At 44.0% G+C, this 21321-nt stretch overlaps 1 protein-coding gene across 1 annotated transcript in view; it reads right to left on the bottom strand.

Annotated features, from left to right (window-relative positions):
* Positions 1–21321, bottom strand: part of TIAM2 (TIAM Rac1 associated GEF 2) — a 507083-nt gene that overhangs the window by 327128 nt on the left and 158634 nt on the right. Inside the window, exon 5 of the mRNA XM_066596062.1 lies at positions 20601–20679. The gene's annotated coding sequence lies outside the window, so the exon portion shown is untranslated. The remainder of the gene's footprint in view (positions 1–20600; positions 20680–21321) is intronic.

Genomic DNA, 21321 nt, shown 5'->3' with positions numbered 1-21321 from the left:
ATTGACTTTAGTAAAGCATTTGACAAAGTATCTCATACCATACTCATTGAAAAAATGACCAAATCTGGGATTGACAAGGTAATTGTTAGGCTGTGTTCACACAGGGCGGATTTGCCGCAGAATTTCACTGCGGCAAATCCGCCTGCAGCTACTAATCCTGGCATTGGCCAGCCATGTGGACGAGATTTGTCAAAAATCTCATCCACACGGGGCGGACAATCCATCGCGGCAAAGCCGGCATTAGCCGGCGTGGATTCCAGGGACGCAACATGTCAATTCTTTCTCTTTTTTTTTTTGCGGTCTCGCTCCTCTCTATGGGAGAGCCGTCCGCAACAAAAAGCATGCGGCGAAGCTGCTTCAAAACCCACGGCTAAGTGCCGTGAGTTTTAAAGCTGCGCTTATCCAGCGGAAACTTTGCGGTTTTGCCGCAGAGAAAGAATGTGAGAATTCCGCGGTGAAGCCGTCCCATGGGAACTTAGCATTAGGTGGATTCAGAACTGGCTGAGTGATTGTACTCAAAGAGTGAAATGGCTGCACATCCAAGTGAAAGAATGTACCAAGTGGGGTACCACAAGACTCTGTCCTAGGCCCAGTGTTGTTCAACATTTTTATAAATGATCTGCAAGAGGGAATTGATGGGAAACTGATCAAATTTGCTGACGATACAAAGCTAGGAGGGATAGCTAACACTAGGGAAGAGCGAGAGAGTATTCAAAAAGATCTAGAAAAACTTGAACAGTGGGTGGCAACTAACAGAATGGTATTTAACAAGAAGAAATGCAAAGTCCTACATCTGGGCAAGAAAAATGAAAAAAGCACATACATAATGGGAGGAATTGGGCTAAGCAGCAGCACATGGGAAAAGGATTTACGTATACTAAAAGACCATAGACTGAACATGGAGTCAACAATGTGATGCAGCAGCCAAAAAGGCAAACACAATTCTGGGATGTATTAAGAAAAGCATAGAGTCTAGATCACTTGAGGCAATTTTCCCCCTCTACTCTTCCTTAGTCAGACCTCATCTGGAATACTGTATCCAGTTCTGGGCACTCCACTTTAAAAAAAAGACAGACAAACTGAACCAAGTTCAGAGAAGAGTTACCAAGATGGTGAGCGGTCTGCAAATCATGTCCTATAAGGAATGGTTAAAGGATCTGGGAATGTTTAGCTTGCAAAAAAGACTGAGAGGAGATTTAATAGCGGTCTACAAATATCTGAAGGGTTGTTACAGTGCAAAGGGATCAGCCCTTTTCTCATTTGCACAAGGAAAGACTAGAAACAATGGGATGAAACTGAAAGGGCTGAGAGACACAAATTAGATAATAGGAAAAACTTTCTGACAGTGAGGGTGATGAATGAGTGGAACAGGTTACCACGGGAGGTTGTGAGTTGTCCTTCAATGGAAATGTTCAAACAAAAGCTGGCCAAATATCTGTCTGGGATAGTAACATAGTATGTTAGGCTGAATGAAGACAAGGTCCATCTAGTTCAAGCCTGTTTTAACCCCTAGTTGATCCACAGGAAGACTAAAACCCCAAGAGGCAGAAGCCAATTAGCTCATTTGGGGGAAAATTCCTTCCCTTGAATCCCTTGATCAACCTTTGATAGTTCCTACCTAAATATAAGGCCCGGAACTACAAACCCGCTGGTCACCTAATGTATATATCCTGTAATATTCTTCCGCTCGAGAAAAACGCCTAGTCCCCTCTTGAACTCCTCAATGGATTTTGCCATCACAACATCCTCAGGCATAGAGTTCCACAGTCTCACTGCTCTTACAGTAAACAACCCCCTTCTGTGTTGGTGATGAAACCTGCTTTCTTCTAGACATAGCGGATGCCCTCTTGTTATCGACGCAGTCCTTGGTATAAACAGATCATGGGAGAGATCCTTGTATTGTCCCCATATTATATATTTACACACATATACACACTTACATACATACACACATAATTATTTGATTGGGATGATTTAGTGAATCCTGCACTGAGCAGGGGTTTGGACCAGATGACCCTGGAGGTACCTTCCAACTCTACCATTCTATGATTCTATGTCGTCTCAGGTCCTAAACCATAAAACATGCAGAGCCTAACAGCAGCCATGTGCTCACAGGACCTGTGATGTCACCGTCATGTGACCAGTCACCTAGGTTCTGACCTCCGTCCCAAATCCCATGATGGTCATGTCATCACAGGTGCTTCACTTTTTATTATAAACCTGCAGAGCCAGCCAGCAGCAGTGTGCTGATAGGACCTGTAATGATGTCACCGTCATGTGATAAGTCACTAGCTCTTAACTCTGCCCCCTGATCACAACAGTGACGTCATCACAGATCCTTAACCAGTAGCGGTCAATGAACAATGTATGTAGGAGAGCCGTGTGTGCTGCGTGTGACACCCATGTAGGAGAGCCGCGTGTGCTGCGTGCGACGTCCATGTAGGAGGGCCGTGTGTGCTGCGTGCGACGCCCATGTAGGTGGGCCACGTGTGCTGTGTGCGACGCCCATGTAGGTGGGCCGCGTGTGACGCCCATGTAGGCGGGCCACGTGTGCTGCCCACGTAGCAGAGCCGCGTGTGACGCCCACGTAGCAGAGCCGCGCGTGCTGCGTGTGACGCCCACGTAGCAGAGCCGCGTGTGCTGCGTGTGACGCCCACGTAGCAGAGCCGCGTGTGTTGCGTGTGACGCCCACGTAGCAGAGCCACGTGTGCTGCGTGTCATATGCATGTAGCAGAGCTGTGTGCGCTGCGTTTCATATACATGTAGTAGAGCCGTATGCGCTGCGTTTCATATGCATGTAGTAGAGCCGTGTGTGCTGCGTTTCATATGCATGTAGTAGAGCCGCGTGTGCTGCGTGTCATATGCATGTAGCACAGCTGCGTGTGCTGCGTGTCATATGCATGTAGCAGAGCTGCGTGTGCTGTGTGTGACGCGCATGTAGCAGAGCCGTGTGTGACGAGCATGTAGCAGAGCCGTGTGTGACGCGCATGTAGCAGAGCCATGTGACGAGCTAGCAGAGCCGTGTGCGACGCGCATGTAGCAGAGCCGTGTGCGACACACATGTTGCAGAGCCGTGTGCGACGCGCATGTAGCAGAGCCATGTGTGACGTGCATTTAGCAGAGCCGTGTGTGACACACGCATGTTAGCAATGACAGTGACATCATCACAGGTCCTAAAACAGTAGGCGTGTGCTTACAAATCCAATCCCTTTCTCAATATATCAGTCAGTGGTACATTGCGCCACCAGAAACATGTACTATAAAGTTCCTAATAATCATTAGTAAAGTAATATATGTTGCAGTCTTTTTGCCCTAAATTGTCTCATCTTTAAAGGCCTTCCATAATCTTTTAAGTATTTATATCTTTCAACTCTAAACCGATTACCATCAGAAACTACACTACATAAGGATAAGCTGTGAGAACCAATGCCAAGTGATATGAGAATAGCATGGGCCATACTACTACTGACCTAAGTCATAATCATCTCCAACAAACTAATGTATGTGGCACACTACAAAGTAGATTCAAAGTAGGCTCAATGGCATAGTGACTAGAGATGAGCGAACGTACTCGGTAAGGCTGATTTCGCAATCGAGCACCGCGATTTTCGAGTACTTCACTACTCGGGTGAAAAGATTCGGGGGGCGCCGTGGGTGAGCGGGGGGTTGCAGAGGGGAGTGGGGGGGGGGGGGGAGAGGGAGAGAGAGAGCTCCCCCCTGTTCCGCGCTGCTACCCCCCGATCCACCACGCCACGCCCCACCCCCCCGGCGACCCCCGAATCTTTTCACCCGAGTAGTGAAGTACTCGAAAATCGCGGTGCTCGATTGCGAAATCGGCCTTACCGAGTACGTTCGCTCATCTCTAATAGTGACACTTCTATGAGACGATCACACAAAAGTGCATTGAAAAGTAATTTCCTAAGAAGAACGGTAGTATGCATAATATATCATACAATCTGTAAAACAGAATCTAGTTTGGATACAATTGCTGGCAGGAAGTGGAATTTAAAGTGTTACTGTCAGATTTATGTCATTATTCCTCACACTAAAGAGCTAGTAGTAATCTTGCAAGGAGTACTCCAGTTTTACAAGGATTGATTTAGTGATTATTTGTGTAAAACCATCCAGTATTGCAGACAGTTTTACCCCTCTGCTTGTTTTTCTCTTATCTTTTATTTGGCAAGTGGTTGTGCAGTTGGCAGCCCTGTTTAAGAAACTGAGCAATGAGGCTCTGGTTATTCTATGTGTACAGAGAGCCACTGACTCTGTGGACAACACTGAAGAAATAATGGTTTGCTTGCTGGTGGATCAGGATGCCCAGCGCCAACATTCTGTGAATCCCGAGCAACAGACTGAAACAGCGATTGTGCAGCAAACCATGGCTATATTTCTAGGATTTTCAGTCTGTGGGGACACCAGCGGCACAAGTTCGCGAAGTGGAATGGACTCTGGTTTGGCAGCAATTCTCTTGCAGATGCGTAACGGTTTACCGGATGCTCGTCTGCAGCTCCTCCTCCAATACTGCCAAGTGGAGAAAAGGTTTACAGCATGCCAGGCCCAGGCAAAGTGAGAGTACCAATTAGAGATAGCACAGCTCCAAATAAAGCGTCACACCCCACAGAACAGCAAGTCCAGTTGTACAACACCCTTTGGACCCCTGGTGGAACACTTCACTGTGATGGAGAAAGACCGGGATCTGGAGACTTTTTTTTGAGGGGTGTGAAAAGAGTTGTTGCCAGTACAAGATAGCCTCCTAACAATGGGCTTGTTACATAACTCCAAGACTTGATCCCTTTTTATCCAACTTGATCCAATTTGCTCCTTTTAGGATAATACAGGAGGCCTTTGTTCAATGCTAACCAAATTAGCAAATGCTGGATATTCCATTGCCCTCCTGCTCTCAATACACATTCTCACAGACTTACTGACTGTGACACCCAGCCCCTAAGATGAGACAAAGGAAAAATAAATAACTAGGATTATGAGTAATACGAGAATTTCAGCCAGACACCAATTATATTTTCCGAAGCAGAAGTGTACTCCCGTCACTGTACAATCCCCAGAACACGTGAAATCACACACCTGCTGGGGTAATAATCCCGTATATGTGATATCTGATGCCTAATCGTTGATAAAGTCATTCTAGGAAATATGGCAAGCGTAATTTCCCTATTGGAGAGCCTCCTGGGGAAATATAGCTGAATAATTAAATTGGGTCTCAGTCCAGGGGATCTGCGCATTGATTTAACCAGCCTCTCCATGATGTCAGAAGAAGGATAACAGAGGTCACACCTAAGAATTGCATCTAATGCAGTACTGTCCATATTCTGCACACAACTTGCGAACAAGACTATTTGAATCTACCTCTTAGAGTGGTATTTTCTATTATTTTATTTCTTTTTATTAACTGGGCCTGTGTGTATTTTGTATGCTCCTTAACCTCTGTAAAGATCTCCTTTTCCATATTTTTTCTTTACCCATGTACTGCTATTTTTTATTTTTTTTTATTTTTCGAACAAAGAAGCTTTAAACTTTCTTAGTCATCCTTGACACAAACAATCCATAACCCGAAAGTGTATTAATTATATTTCGGCTTGTGGATACCGGGAAGGCCCATATTCACACAGGTGGTTGGCCTACCTCTCAAAAACGGAATGTGGTGGCCGCCAAGTGTTTTCGCTTAGGCTAGGACATGCTGGGTGCAATTTGGGCTCTATCTTGCATGAGTGCAATATCTAGGGAGCTGGAAATAAGTCGATCCTGCAGTCTGCTCCTGGGTACCATTTGTCACAGGTTGGTGACCGTCGGATCATTAACCCTGTACACGTTATACTATATAAACTATAATTCTGCTTTTATATTTGTACTGCAAATGACCGTAATATCAACAGCAATGTACCATGCTGACAATTGAGACAATGCTATGATAATATTTTATATATGCTTTCAACAAATTTCAATCTTTTTTGCTTCAGTCTAGAATGTATCTGAATTAGTAGCACAGTAATGAATAGTAATGTTCCTCCAGCGTAATTACGTAGTTAAAGAAATAAATTGCATAATATGCATGCTTCCAACTAGTGGCCTTTATTCCCTAGGCCTTGTAGTGCAAGAATTAGGCAGAATTAAGACAGATACTCTAAGACAAAGGGCAGACAGACTGCCCATAGCAGCTGAACCCAATGTAATCAATAAAATGTTTCATGTCATTCCGCCACATTACAGTTTTTTTAAGCCTTCTGATCTTAAGGTCAGTTGAAATATGCTAGTAGTGCTTCTAAGGTCATGTTACCATAATGTGCAGTAAATTATTTTCCAGTCTTTTCTCTTAAATAATATGTAAAGCTTTTTATTTAATGAGGTATCGTTAATTAAAGCTCAGTGGGTTGTAATGTGAAGTGTATCAGCACGTTTATGAAATATTCTCAAATAAAACACTTAATGGGGTTTTCCAGAGAAATACCATTGATGACCCATCATCAGGATAGGTCATCAATAGTTGATCAGAGCCGCAACAACACAGAGGTCGGAGTGGAAGCCTCTACGCCGACCTCCATGTTGTTGCTGACGCTTCTAACTACAGGCACAGCTCTCATTGAAAAGAAAGGATGCCGTGCCAACAGTTACAAGCGCCGGCCACTATAAGGAGGTCGGTGAGGAGACTTCCGCTCCGACCTCTGTGTATTTGCAGCATAAGCCTTTGCGCAGACATCCCTCTTTGTTATTGCGGCGCTGACAGCATGCACATGCTCAGCTGAACAGCCGGGTGCCCAAGCAGCGGACCCCAGCCGATAAACTATTCATGACCTATCCTGATGATAGGTCATCAATAGTATTTCACTGGAAAACCTCTTTAATAAAGTCTCTTTAAGGTGTTTTGTGGAACTGTAAATTAACTGATGTTTACAAAGCTGAAACTTAGGCACAGATTTTGTCCATGACTGACACCCCTGAAAACATGCTAATGATTTGTAAAATGGTACAGTCATATATAAGGTATTCCTTGGACTGAAACAATAGTATTCAATATTTATCTAAATACACCAAATTAAAGTTGCATATATTACAACCATGAACACACATTCTGCTGCATAACGGATAAACAAAAAAAGAGGTCAGCACACAAAAGCCTCAATAAAAAAACTTTACATTTTATTAAACAGAATTAGATTTAAAAAAAAATAAAAATCACATTACAGAAGAGACGAGTTACCATCTGGACTAGGATTTTCAGCAATCGATTATCACTTCCCTAAATTTTTATTTCCTTAAGAGGACCACTTGCTAGAGAACCATTTTTATGACAAATTTGGGTGGTTGTTTCAAAGGACTTTTACTGCGTTGGGAGTATATATAGCAGAAGGACGGAAGCATTTACATCAAATTAGGAAACTGCAAACAAAGAAACTGTTAGATAGTCCTATTAAATTATATAGGTCTTCTATGTTAGTCCAATATAAATTTAGAATTTTAACAACATATTAAAGTGACTCATTTTCTCGATGAGTCAGGCCCCAACATTGTCTTTCAGGAACAAATGTCGCAATTTGCGATGCAGCTTTATCGCTAAATAAGGTGTAATGAACCCACAATGTTCAAAGGCTAAATAGGATGCCTAGCAACAGACTCAATGGCACAATGGCCGTCACTACAGAACTCTGCCAAAGTGGATTTCACATGTCAAGGATATGGAATAAAGTACAGTGCTGGCAGTTCTGCACAATTATTCTTCTCCTTACTGTGCAATATAAATCTTGTTCTACAAGTAAAACCACATGACCCCCAGATGTACAGGACACAAACATCACAAGATCTTTCAAAGAATGGACTTAATTAGCTTTACTTGATTGTGAGGGTCACACCGTCACCCAGAAGATCAAATCATCTACGTAGCTGCCATCAGGTGTCCTAATGAAAGAGCTAACAAATGCAGCTGGTTGCAATGCAAGAAGGTTCAAATGGCAACTAAATCAAGATGGTCTAAGGCCTCATGTCCACGGGGAAAATCAGGCCCGCTACGGATTCTCCATGGAGAATCTGTAGCGGGTCCCTCCTGCCCCGCGGACATGAGGCATAAAAATAAGAATAAACTCACCTCTCTCCCGCTCCGGATCTTCCCTTCGCCGCGGCGTCATCTTCTCTGCGTCGCGGACGGATCTTCTTTCTTCGGCCCGGCGGATGCGCAGGGCAAGATCCGGCCGCGATGGAGAGAAGATGGAGCCGCGGCGAAGGGAAGAACCGGAGCGGGTGAGTAAATTCCGATTTTTGTCTCCCGCGGATCCGGACGGCTTCCATAGGCTTCCAGAGAAGCCCGCGGGAGCCGTCCCCGCGGGAGACCCGCACAAAAATGGAGCATAGTCCAGATTTTTTTCATGCTCCATTTTAAAAAAAATCACTTTTATTGACCATCCGCGGGTATTTATCCACCCGCGGGTGGTCAATGCATCCCAATGGGATGCGGATCCGCGTGCAGGAGAAGAGTTAAAATCCGCTGCGGATTTTAATTCTTCTTTTGCCCGTGGACATGAGGCCTTAAACAATAATGTGTCACCTCCTACAACAAGCCGCATGATGGAAGAAATTAAGGTACTCGTTTAATTTCCATCTGCTCGCAACATTTGTGTCATAATTACTTAATTAGTCAATTAGAAATTCATAAGGGTTAAAGAGACCCAGGAACACAGCTGCCTCGGCAAAATTAAGTATGTAAATCTGACAGTAAAGAGATGGAAGAGGTTTGTAAATCAGGTTTATGCAACAATGTAAATGCAACTAGAAATCTAAACTTATCCAGCTGCCCCGACGTTTTAGGCCATCGAGGTAAAAATTTCTCATGCAGCGCCTCCTAGACGCGGACAAAAGCTCCAAGTCTGTGTGGCTTGCACAAGAATTAAAGTTAATCTGTCAGCTTGAACAAGCTGTCCAATCTGCAGGCATGATGTTATGGAGCGGAGCAGACAGGTATATAGTTTTATGGAGAAAGATTCAGTAGAACTTGCATTTTTCTAATTTAAAGGGGTTGTCTGCCCTCTTTTACACTTATGACCTATCTTTTGGATAGGTCATCACTAGCTGATCGACGGGGTCCCCGGCTTGAGACCCCCGTCCATCAGCTGTGGGCTGGATGTTATTAGCCATCAGCACAGGATGTAAGCGTGCCAGCTTCACTCCCATAGAAATCAATGGGAGTACCACGATGCTACGGCATTTCCTGCTGGTCAGGACATCACATCTAGTCCTGACCAGGAGAGAAGCAGAAAGTGCCATAGCTGTGCGGATTTCCCACTGATTTCTATGGGAGTGAAACACTACTTGTGCTAGCAGCTAATGACAACATCTGGCCAGCGGCAGTGTCAATGCAGCGGGATCTACAGTCAGCTGATGAAAGGGGGTCCCAAGCTGGGGACCCAATGCATTAATTACTGATGACCTATCTAGAGGACAGACAATCCCCTTTGACTCTCTGCTCATTCCAAGCTTAGTGGTCCAATGGGCGGTTTTATCAGTGATCGCACAGCCTTTCCTGTATGCACAGTCATATATAGCTAGCTGTCAATCACTGATAGCTCCGCCCACTGGACCACTCAGCTCAGAATGTGCAGAGATATAAGTGAATAAAATACAAGTCCTATTGAATCTTATTCTACAAACTATGATATATCAATCTGCTCTGATCATCCTGCTGTATAACATACTACTTGCAGATAGGACTGCATGTGCAACATGATAGGCTCCTGTTAACTGACTTGCTGATGGTGGTATGATTTGCCTAAAACCGCACAGCCATTAATAATCAACAGGCAGTTAACATTCAATTTACTTGCAAGCTGCGCAAAATTGCACAACTGCGGGGCTCTTGGCCACATAGTTCACAATTATAGTATAGTGTTAGAGAGGCATGATGGGGTCCTACTGCATGATAAGCTATTGGAGAAGAAAGGGCCTATTTACTGTTCTCCCACAGGGGCCTTCAGTTATGTATGCCCACTCTGTCTCTGCTTCTACTATAGACGTACAGCTCTATTCCTATACAGGTACAGAAGTACATGTCTGTTCCTATGAAGGCACATGATCCACTGCAAAGCAGTTTAAGTTCTCTTATGATGCCTCTTTTCACAGTAATCCCAGGAGCGACAAAACTTTACTGCACTAATAGGAAAACAGGTTTTTGTGTATTCGTAAGTAACTCTGCCAACACCAACAAACCTCCTTGAGAAGGTCATGTAACAAATTTATGCCAGACTTAGGCCGGCTTCACGTGTAAGTAAGTAGCTGCACACCGCACGTGTCTCTCCTGCGTGAGCACGCAGCAAGTACGCAATAACATGTGTAGATGCTGTGTGACGCCAATCCCTATACACTGTCTTGGTGTGTATGAGCGCATAATACGTTCCAAGATAGGACATGCCGCAAGTTTTTTTCCGGTGGGAAAAATGCATGCGAAAAAAATGCAGGCGTGAGTAGCCCAATAGAAATCAATGGGCTATTGGCATCATGTGTTGTGACAATCCACCAGTTTGAGTCCAACCTTACAGGTAGAATACAGGAAGTCAATCCATTGTGTATTTTTGGTAAAATAGAACTTAGTAACTATTTTATGATATATTTTTGTGTATGCCTACAAGTTAGATTTTCAGGAAACTCTGATAGCCGGTTCATTAATGACACAGTAAGAGAACCGCAGTCGGATCCTGAGGCATCCACTTGTGTCCAACATGCAGCTATATGGCCTAGAAGAGGAAGAGACCCTTGTTGTCTGATGAGCATGTAACCCGCTGGCTTTCTCTGGGCCACATCATTGGGACATTTTTTGCACAAATCAGCTGCTCTGGGATTTTGTTCTCACTTATTTTTCTGCTGCAAAAGTCTTGTCTTAAAAAAAAAAGACAGATGGAAACTGCCCAACTGTACATACAGAGTGTCGGAGGACGTAAAGAATTTCTGTGAGGCAGGGCATTTATAAAGGGTTAGCATTCAACATCCTACCAGTGGAGATGATATATCTACAAATACACTTGCATATAGTCATCCATAGAGTTCAATATATCCAGCATATCCATATCATAGTTAAATGTACATGTAAACATATGCTGCCATCAGGATGCTAACATAGGCACCAAACATTTAATACATTATCAAAGCAATTTTGATTTCAGCTATTTAGACACTGATTGCTACAGTTTAGATCTCTGTTTATTGCCATTTACCAGTGCAAATGAATGGCTCTAGATTACAGATCAATACTACCGGAATATGCAGCAAATATGCAGTTAAACAAGTGCACGCCTATGGAAATCTAGAAGTATTGTCAGTGCTAAAATTACATTCTGTCCTGTTGTCACCAAGCAGCGACTGCTGGTAATGCCATCAACAGCTCCAAGCGTCACACCTCTCATATTGGAAATACATATAGTCCACATGAAATAAAGATCCAGTCATTGTGAACTGTCTGACCACATGGTCTAAGCTTCATATAGAGTCTTCCTGTGCCGGTTCATAATCTGCGCTGTTGCCTTATCCCTTACATTAAATAATATAGTAGAATCATAAGTGAATTTAAAAGTGTAGTAAAAAATACATGACATGAAATTATTGGCCTTAGTGGCAGTCTCCGGACACCAGGAGTCACATTCCTGTGGATTGTACAATAGAGGAACCTTGTGCAACTAAGTTTCTACCATCTCTGCAGAGGTGTACAATCATGACTACAAGTGACTGCATACAGTTCACACATCTGCACTAAATACCAGTAAGGGACAATCCAGTATATATAGTGACAAGGAAAGAAATCGAAAAATCATCAGCAGGCATCCAGTGCCATACAACATGTTGTTGAATCCATATACCATTATAAGTACCAGCATCATATCCTCACTAAGTACTTACATTGATTTACACTGTGATAAGAACTCAGGTGGAATCAGCATCGACACTACCTCTGATTTAAGATGATAACTCTCGTTCCTCATCATTAAAGGGGTTGTCCCGTGAAATCAAGTGGGGTTATACACTTCTGTATGGCCATATTAATGCACTTTGTAATGTACATCGTGCATTAAATATGAGCCATACAGAAGTTATTCACTTACCCACTCCGTTGCTGGCGTCCCCGTCTCCATGGCTCCGTCTAATTTCTGTGTCTTCGGGCTTCTTTAGACGCGCTTGCGCTGTCCGGTCTTCTGCTCGTGCTGGAGAGCTGGTCTTCTCCGCGTCATCGTAGCTCCGCCTCCGTCACGTGGTGCCGATCAGCCAATTAGGTGGCTGTAATCGGCAGTGGAACGCAAGACATCCACGGTGCACCATGGGAGAAGACCCGCGGTGCACCATGGGAGAAAACCGCGGTGAATCATTGGGAAAGGACCGGCGGCCATCTTTAAAAGAAGAAAAGAAGAAACTGCCTGAATGGGGATGCAGGTAAGCGATTTAAAAAAAATAAATAAATAACAAAGGGATTGTTTTTAACGGGGCACAATGTGGGGGTAGGTAGAAACAAATTTTTTTTTTGATTTCGCTGCGGGACAACCCCTTTAACTGCTCACATAATTGTTGAAAACTTTATGACCCGTTCCTGTTACAAACACATTATGGGGGGCACTGACAATTACACATCTAAGAGCAGAGAGAAGGTTAATGGCTACTTGTTTCCATAGGCCATCAGCAGACTATGTGAACGCATGAAGAAAACAACATGAGATTATATGAATCAATATAAAAGTTATTTGTACGTTTACTCTATAATAAAGAACAGCCCTGAATCTGGCTCCTACGCACACAGGGACCTAGAGGATTGATCCCCAATTTGTACTTATTTAGTAAAATGTAAATTCTCAAGTTCTATAAACCTGAAAGTAGAAATGGAGAACATGTATAACCTCCCCTACTGATGAAGATGGTCTGATGCTGTGGAATCCCACTCTTTGGTATCTACAGCCAATAATCATAAACTTATTCAACATTCTATATTACATCAGTGCTACTCAATGCCAACTGAGAGGCAACCCACTTCTCAATAAGAATCAATGCTAATTTTCTTCACTTAATATGATATTGGAATGAAGTCCAGACCTTTTGCACTGCTATTCCCCTCTGCCTTCCGCCCTGCTATTCCCCTCTGCCTAAACCATCTGTGCTGATTGCGCTGTGAATTGTGTATTTTGATTTTTTCCTGTCCGCATTGGTACATTTTACTGACTAAATGAAACTTTACTTTTAGTCATTTCTGCCATCCACCTCCCCCAAATAGCATTTTTCATTTATCTATGCTTGCCTCCTTTTGGTCAGTAGGCTTGCAAAACTGAACTCAGCTGGCTAGTCAATTAGAACTTGATTAGCCACTCCCATTTATTTCCTAGTTGTACCTTAACTTTCATTATAAAATCAGTGTATGCATGTATGCCACGCTAATATGAGCTGTATTAACTGTGGTCTGAATCAAGTGTGATGTAGTTTGACCATGGCAGTTCGACATGTAGGCCACAAACTCTGCCTATATGCCTTGCACATCAAAGCTGTCACTAATGCGGTCACCTGCACTCTATACATTCTTACTTAGCCTCAAACCCCCTAATGCAACTAACAAACATAACAGTCTTCCTCATAAATCTCCTAACCATCTGCTCACCCTTGCTATCTTCCTGCTACTAGCAGCTGGGGATATCTTTTCCAATCCTGGCCCACCCTCCACTGCTCCTAACTATTACCCCCTACCTGACTCACTAAGAAAACCCTCAAGTCCAACTGCTAAGCCCATGCATACTCTCTCCTGACTTTTTTTAAATGTGCGCTCTGGAACTGCCAGTCAGCATGTAATAAACTCCCCACCATCCTCGACTTTTTTACTGCTAAATCTCTAAATCTGCTAGCTCTCACAGAAACGTGGATGCAGCAGTCTGACACGGCCTCCCCTGTTGCACTGTCTTACAATGGCCTGCAGTTCTCCCATACCCCAAGACTGGATGACAGGCGTGGTGGAGGAGTAGGTGCTGTCAGGACAGTGTCCGGGATATGGGGGTCCCTGAGAAATCCCGCAACCCCTGTCCCTGCCTACTTGCCCCCCTGGGCTAACCCCCAGGGCGACAACTGGGCGGCGGTCCCTACCCTCACTAGGGAAGCGGGACACGGGAAGACAAACAGACACTGAAGACAAACAAACAGTAGAATGGTCAGACAATCCAGGTCGGCAACAGGAGGGTATGCAGTACATAGGGGAAGGCAAAAAAGTAGTCAGAAAAGCCGGGGTCAGAAGAGCAGTCAAAATAAACGCGGGTGCAGCTGGAGAACCAAACTAACACTGGCAAGGGCTGGAAGGAAAACACACACTTTTAACTGCTGTCACAGCTCCCGCCCCAGCAGCTGATTGGGGCAGGGAGCCTGACAGCAGCAGGGCCCATCAAGGAGGTGCTGGGGACACGCCCCCAGCCTTGCTGAACAGACAGTTGCCAGGGAGGCATGCTAGGTAGTCAAGGAAATAGAGAAGCACCTGCTGCCTCCCTAGCAACCCAGCGGCGACCATTTTTACAGCGGTCCGGGGAGATCACTAAAACCGGGGCTCCCCTGCGCCGCACTCCTGTAACCCGGGTGGCAGGACCGGTGGTGTGGGCACGGCGGCCCCGAGAGTTGCTGGTTCTGACAGGTGCTCTTCTCTCTCCGAAATGTACCTACCAGATCATCCCCCGGTACCCTCACTCACTTTTCCATCATTTGAGGTACATACGCGACGGCTTTCCCGCCCACTGTCTATGCGAGTAGCAGTTATCTACCGCCCCCCAGGTGCTTCTCACCTGTTTTTGGACCACTTTGCTGCCTGCCTCCCCCACTTCCTATCCTGTGATATTCCAACCCTCATCCTTGGTGATTTTAACATCCCCACTAATGACCCCATCTCTCCTCTCAGCTTCTATCGCTCACCTCTTCCCTTGGTCTCTCTCAACTCACAGCCTCTCCCACTCACAGGGATGGCAACACTCTTGATCTGGTCTACCTCAGTCTCTGCTCTGCTTCCAACTTCACTAACTGCTCTTTTTTGCTCTCGGACCATAACCTCCTCTCTTTCTCTGTCACGCTTCCTAACATCTCTCCAGACCCACCTACCTACCATACCTATAGAAACCTTAAGGCCATTCACACCCAGGACTTTGCTGAGTCCCTACAGTCTTCTCTGTCCCCTATTTCTCTCCTCTCCTGCCCCAACCTGGCTGCTACTCACTACAACACCGCTCTCAAAAATGCCGTGGATGAAGCGGCGCCTCCCGATGACCCAAGCCACCCGATGTAGAACGCGGCAACCCGGGCTCATGCTTTAAACACTACAAATTCATGCTCAGAAACTACAAACTCGCCCTCCACCATGCCAAACAAGTCTATTTCACCTCTCTGGTCTCCTCACTATCACACAACCCTAAACGGCACTTTGATACTTTTAACTCCCTTTCTCAGCCCTAAACTGCAGCCCCCTGTGACAGATCTCAGTGCTGTAGAGTTGGCTGCCTACTTCAAAAAGAAAATTGATGACATCCATCAGGAAATAACTTCCCAATCCCAGACTAGCCCTGACCCTAGTCTTGTCAGCACTGCATCTAGCTCCTGCTCAATGTACTCAGACCAATGACAGAGGAAGAAGTCTCCAAATTGATTTCCTCTGCTTGCCCCACCACCTGCGCTAGCAACCCTCTCCCCTCACACCTCCTTCGATCCCTCACCCCAGTGGTCATCTCCCATCTCACCACTGTATTCAACCTCTCTCTGACTTCTGGCATCTTTCCCTCTTCTTTCAAACACGCCATCATATCCCCACTGCTAAAGAAGCTGACTCTTGACGCGACTGATGCTGCCAACTACCGACCCATCTCTAATCTCCCCTTCATCTCCAAACTACTAGAACGCCTAGTTTACTCCCACCTAGTAAGCTATCTATCAGAGAACTCTCTCCTCGACCCCTACAGTCTGGCTTCCGACCCCAACACTCGACAGAAACTGCCCTTACAAGGGTATCAAATGACCTCCTGACAGTCAAATCGAGGGGCGATTACTCCCTACTGATCCTCTTCGACCTCTCCGCAGCATTCAACACTGTTGACCACAAACTCCTCCTCAGTATTCTTTGCACCATCGGCCTAAAGGACACTGCTCTCTCCTGGTTTTCCTCCTACCTATCTGACCGCTCATTCAGCATCTCCTTTGCTGGCTCTACCTCTCCTCCTCTTCCCCTTGCTGTTAGGGACCTCCAAAACAACACTGACTGTCTGTCCGCTGTCTCTAACACTATGGCCTCTCTCTAGCTAAACCTCTCTAAAAAGTACCTACTGGTGTTTCCAACCTCTACTAACCGACCTCATCCTGACATCTCCATCTCAGTGTGTGGCGTCACCATAACTCCCAGACAGCACATCCGCTGCCTTGGGGTCATATTCGATACCGATCTCTCCTTTACACCCTACATCCAATCTCTGTCCTGAACATGTCAGCTGCAGCTCAAGAACATCACAAGAATCCACTCTTTTCTCACCATAGACGCGCTAAAACTGCTTATTGTTGCCCTCATCCACTCTCGGCTCGATTATTGTAACTAGTTGCTGATCGGCCTCCACTGCACCAGACTCTACCCTCTCCAATCCATCCTGAATGTGGCAGCCAGGCTCCTCTTCCTGTCCAGCTGCTATTCGGACGCCTCTGTTCTGTGCCAGTCACTGCACTGGCTGCCCGTTAAATACAGAATTCAATTTAAACTCACTACCTTCATCAACAAAGCCCTCCACAGCGCAGCGCCGCTCTATATTGCCTCCCTCATCTCAATCCATCACGCAGCCCGGGCTCTCTACTCTGCTAACCAAATTAGACTGTGCGCCCCTCTAATTTGAACTTCTCATTCCCGCCTCCAAGACTTCTTCAGAGCAGCACCAGTCCTCTGGAACGCACTACCAAAGGCTACCCGGGCAATCTAGGACTCACAAAACTTCAGGCTTGCTCTAAAAATGCACCTCTTCAGGGAGGCATTTCCTAAACAAACCCCTCTGTACGCCGCCTGATAACATGTTCCCTGACCTACTGACTGCAAGCCTTGCCAGCCACCATCAACTGCCCCTGCAGTCATAACAATTCTGCCGTCACAGGCTAAGTGTCGGGCGTATAGCATCCCTCACTCGCCATACCATGTACATCTCCAGCCCCTTTACCTTCTCTATCACCCCATTACTTGTAGTATGTAAGCTCGTTGGAGCAGGACCCTCATCCCTATTGTTTCCATCAACTGATTACTATGTAACTGTGGTTCTGTAATTTTTGTACTTTCTGTATTCTGTATTCCCCGTCTTTGTAAGCGGTGCAGAATATGTTGGCGCTATACAAATAAATATTATTATTAAGTAACAATTTTATTTAGCCAATTAGTTGATCTTCCTGTTCTGAAAACTCAAGAAGTTTATTTCCTGGGTCTCCTAGATCCTGAACAATTGCATCATCATATACCAATTTTACTTCATGAAACACTTTTTACAGCTGAATTGTGATGAAATAAATGGACAGGTGATCCCCAACTACAGCTCAATAGCATAACCTGATTAATACAGTCATTTCTTAAGAAAAAAAGCTTTTGAAAACAGAAAATGTCCTTATAAACTCCACTAGATATGGGACATATGATGTAATTCCTAAAATACTGTATTGACTCAAAATGCTCTTCCAACATTTAACAGATCTACTTTCAAGCTTATAACACTGACAAATAATACACTCTGCTCTACATGCCAGCCTGTGTTTTGTTATTGCTAAGCAAATAATTGAACTGCTATATAGGCTATATGGAAATATATATATATATCCCTTGTGTTACATTTAAGTTTTCTGGATCTCCATTCTCCTTCTCCCTATATTCACACCAGAAATTTCTATATTTAGGGATTGTAGTTATTGTAATGCTAAATTTAATCATTTGAAATCGGTTTCCCCTCATTGCATACATTATGACTTCATTTCATTGGATGGGTGGAATATGTTAGTCGTCAATAAAAGCCAGTTAAAAAAGAAAGTGGAGTTATACTTTACCAAAAATGAGCATGAAATGGATATTGAGTGTGGATCTTTATGCAGATTTTCACAGCGAAAATCACGTATTAAATTGCTACAAATAAATTACGCTGTGATAAATAATCTGCAACATTTCTACAACAAATAGAGGATGCTGAGGATCAGAAAATCCGCAGTATGACCATCTTCTGCTGCAGATTTCTTCCAATGTAAGTGAATAGGGTTTGCTAACACCCCGTTATTTTACACTGTACTGCACACGGCAACCTCTACTCACACTAGTTTCTTTCTTTTTTTTACTTTAAATGATCGCCATTATCCATTGGATAACAGCAATCATGTGACCGGAAACCGAATACAGCGGCTCCCGATGATATATTTCTGCTCTCAACTACAAATGGTAGCCAGGAGCAGAGGGATTTTAAATTTCCTGGGCCGCGAGCAGGACGCAGGGCCAGGTCCTGGAAGAACCAGAACGTCACGGGACATCCCGGAGGCGATTACCTTGCGCTCCTCTCATGGATCCGATCCATGAAGGGAGTTGAATCTTTAACTTTTATTTACCTTTTTTTTACTCTTTTATACACGCAATCGCGTGACCGATGGTGGTGGTTGGGGTTTTCATCCCAGGCCCCCCTCATGATAGCTCCAATGTTGTAGGCTACCTCCAGCCATGTCCACAGAGCCACCAGGATACCCAGGAATCAACTACTCCAAACTTTATGTCGGAGAAACAGGGGAAAAACTGAAAGTGAGGATGAGATCTCATCGCCATACAATTAATCACAGAAGGAGAATTACCTGTGGCCAAGCACTTCTCTAACCATGGACATGACAAAGGGAATATGAGAGTTTTGATATTAAAGGGTGGTTTCAAGTCACAAAACCATAGAAGAATTTGGGAATATAAATTGATAACAACGTTTGACATGATGAACAGGGGGTTAAATTATTCGCAAGGATTTATGGGTGAATGGCAGATATGAGACATCTATAGCACAGATAAGACTGCTGGCCTGGTGAAAACCCCATCAACAGTAATTCAGGGACCATACACTTTCACTCCCTTATCAGTGTCTAGTTAAAAATGTTTGTGTGCCTCTTGCAGCATTCTTGGCCCGAATTCAGGGACCATAAACTTTCACTGCCTTATCAGTGCCCAGTCAAAAAAAGTTTGTTTTCTGTTGCAGTATTACTTTTAAGTGCATATCAATCACATCCATGTCTGTGCCTTGCCATATGCATGTTATAAGTGTGTATAAATATTCATGCCTCTTCAGAGCTATTCCATTTTAGCCTGACGAAGAGCCCGAGAGGTTCACAAGCTCGCTATTATATCATGGATTTTTGTTAGCCTTTAAAAGGTATCATATCTACAAGATTACGTGGTTTCTCTTGCTGGGAACAATCACATTTTAATAGCGTATTACGCATGCAATGTATGTGCACGTAATAGATGGAGAATAGCGTCAATAAAAGTACATTTGATTTTCATTGATTCACTCACACTTACGTATATATGTTGTGTATAATATGCATGTAAAAAGGAATACAGCATGTTCTATTTCACGGTGTATTATGCGCGATAAAGCCCTATTATTGTCTATGGGCGTGTAATAAACGCTGTACATATGCTACTATATTGCGTATGTGCGCTATTTATTCGCAACGTCAGAGCAGGAGATAACAAAAAAATAGTCAAGACTGCACATGACATTGTCCGTGAGATATGCTGTGATACACAGTTCAAAACCGCTACTATACGCGACGATAGGACGGCTCACACAGCGATAAAATGCTGCGTTATAAATAGTGTTTCACAACTCGCTCATGTGAGCCAGCCTTAGGGCTCCTACTCACTAGCATTTTTTTTACGCTGCGATATCACTGCGTTTTTTTAATGCAAATGTCAATGGGACTTTCTAATGTTAAAATCGCATTGCACAAAAATCGCAAAGCACAAACTTACTAGTGGGTAGGAGCCCTTACTAGGGAATAACTCGCACATGGTTTTTCTGTTACATATATTGCTTGGACATCTTTTTATTTTCCTGCTTACCTGGCCTGCATGCCATGTCACAGTTACGTATAGCCCACAGGTCTGCGGTTGACGTTTTATTTTTTGCTCTCTATATTTAATAAATGGTAACAGAAAATACATGGCTTGAACTAACAATTAACCCTTTCTAATCCAATTTGTATCCTGGTTTTCCTAGGGGGCTTACTCTTTTTCTGTCATTATACAACGGCGCTTTATGCTGGCTAAAGCCAGTACTGCATGAGGTGACACGTTGGATAGGCTCTGACAGCAGAGAGGCATATACATTAGGAGAACCCCGATGGATATCTTCCAACATCGTAGCTGTACAACCTTAAATCATAATGCCTTCAGAGGTCAGACAGTGGATTGGAAAGGGTTAATCTAACAACTTTTGCATATACATATTTGTATATATTGGATTATTTTAGGTAGTTTACAAGTCTGAATACATTACACTTTCATCACTGTGCCAGAATAATACAAAATAACAGCACAGCAACAAACACACCGAGTTCTCCCACTAGTTATTGATACTTACAAGCTGTAGCCTCCTCTTCTACAAGGTACAGCATATTGCACTGAAACAAAGGGTCTCTGCAAACATTTCCCATGGAGGTCTGGAAAACAAGGAAATGCCTTTCAGAATAGAGAAAGAATGAAGCACATTAGTAGCACATGCAGGAATTCAAAAGAGGTCATTGAGGGTCTTCAAGATTTTCAAGCTTCAATTAGCAAATTTGAAGACTGCAGAATTTTGTAAAGTCAAAAAGAAAACAATGTTTAACCCTTTATTTTAACTCCTTAATGATACAACATAACATTTTCTTCGCATTGATAAAAATACCACATATAACAATTACAAAGTATTTACAAATGACAATATATAAAGAAGTGCAGAAGATAGATGTAATAATCATAGTCACGGAGGTGAATTTTAACCAATGTATACATTATAAGCGTAATGATCACAAGCCATTGGCTTGGATACAAGATGTGATACAGGGGGCATGGAGGCTCTAGTAACCTGCTGTTCCGCCTCTAGCTTAAATGCAAGATGTGATACGGCCAGGCATGCAGGCTCTAGTGCCCTGTTGTACCACCTCTAGCTTGGATACAAGATGAGATACGGGTAGGCATGGAAGCCCTAGTACCTTGTTGGATCTCCTCTAGCCCAGACACAAGAGGTGATACAGGCAGGCGTAGAGGCTCTAGTACCTGGTTGTACCGCCTCTAGCATGGATAACAGATGTGATATGGGA

Source organism: Eleutherodactylus coqui, chromosome 3 (assembly GCF_035609145.1).
Source record: "Eleutherodactylus coqui strain aEleCoq1 chromosome 3, aEleCoq1.hap1, whole genome shotgun sequence".
In the NCBI taxonomy this organism is placed as follows: domain Eukaryota; kingdom Metazoa; phylum Chordata; class Amphibia; order Anura; family Eleutherodactylidae; genus Eleutherodactylus; species Eleutherodactylus coqui.
Note: the sequence above shows the minus strand (reverse complement) of the source record. Positions and strands in the feature narration are given on the sequence as shown.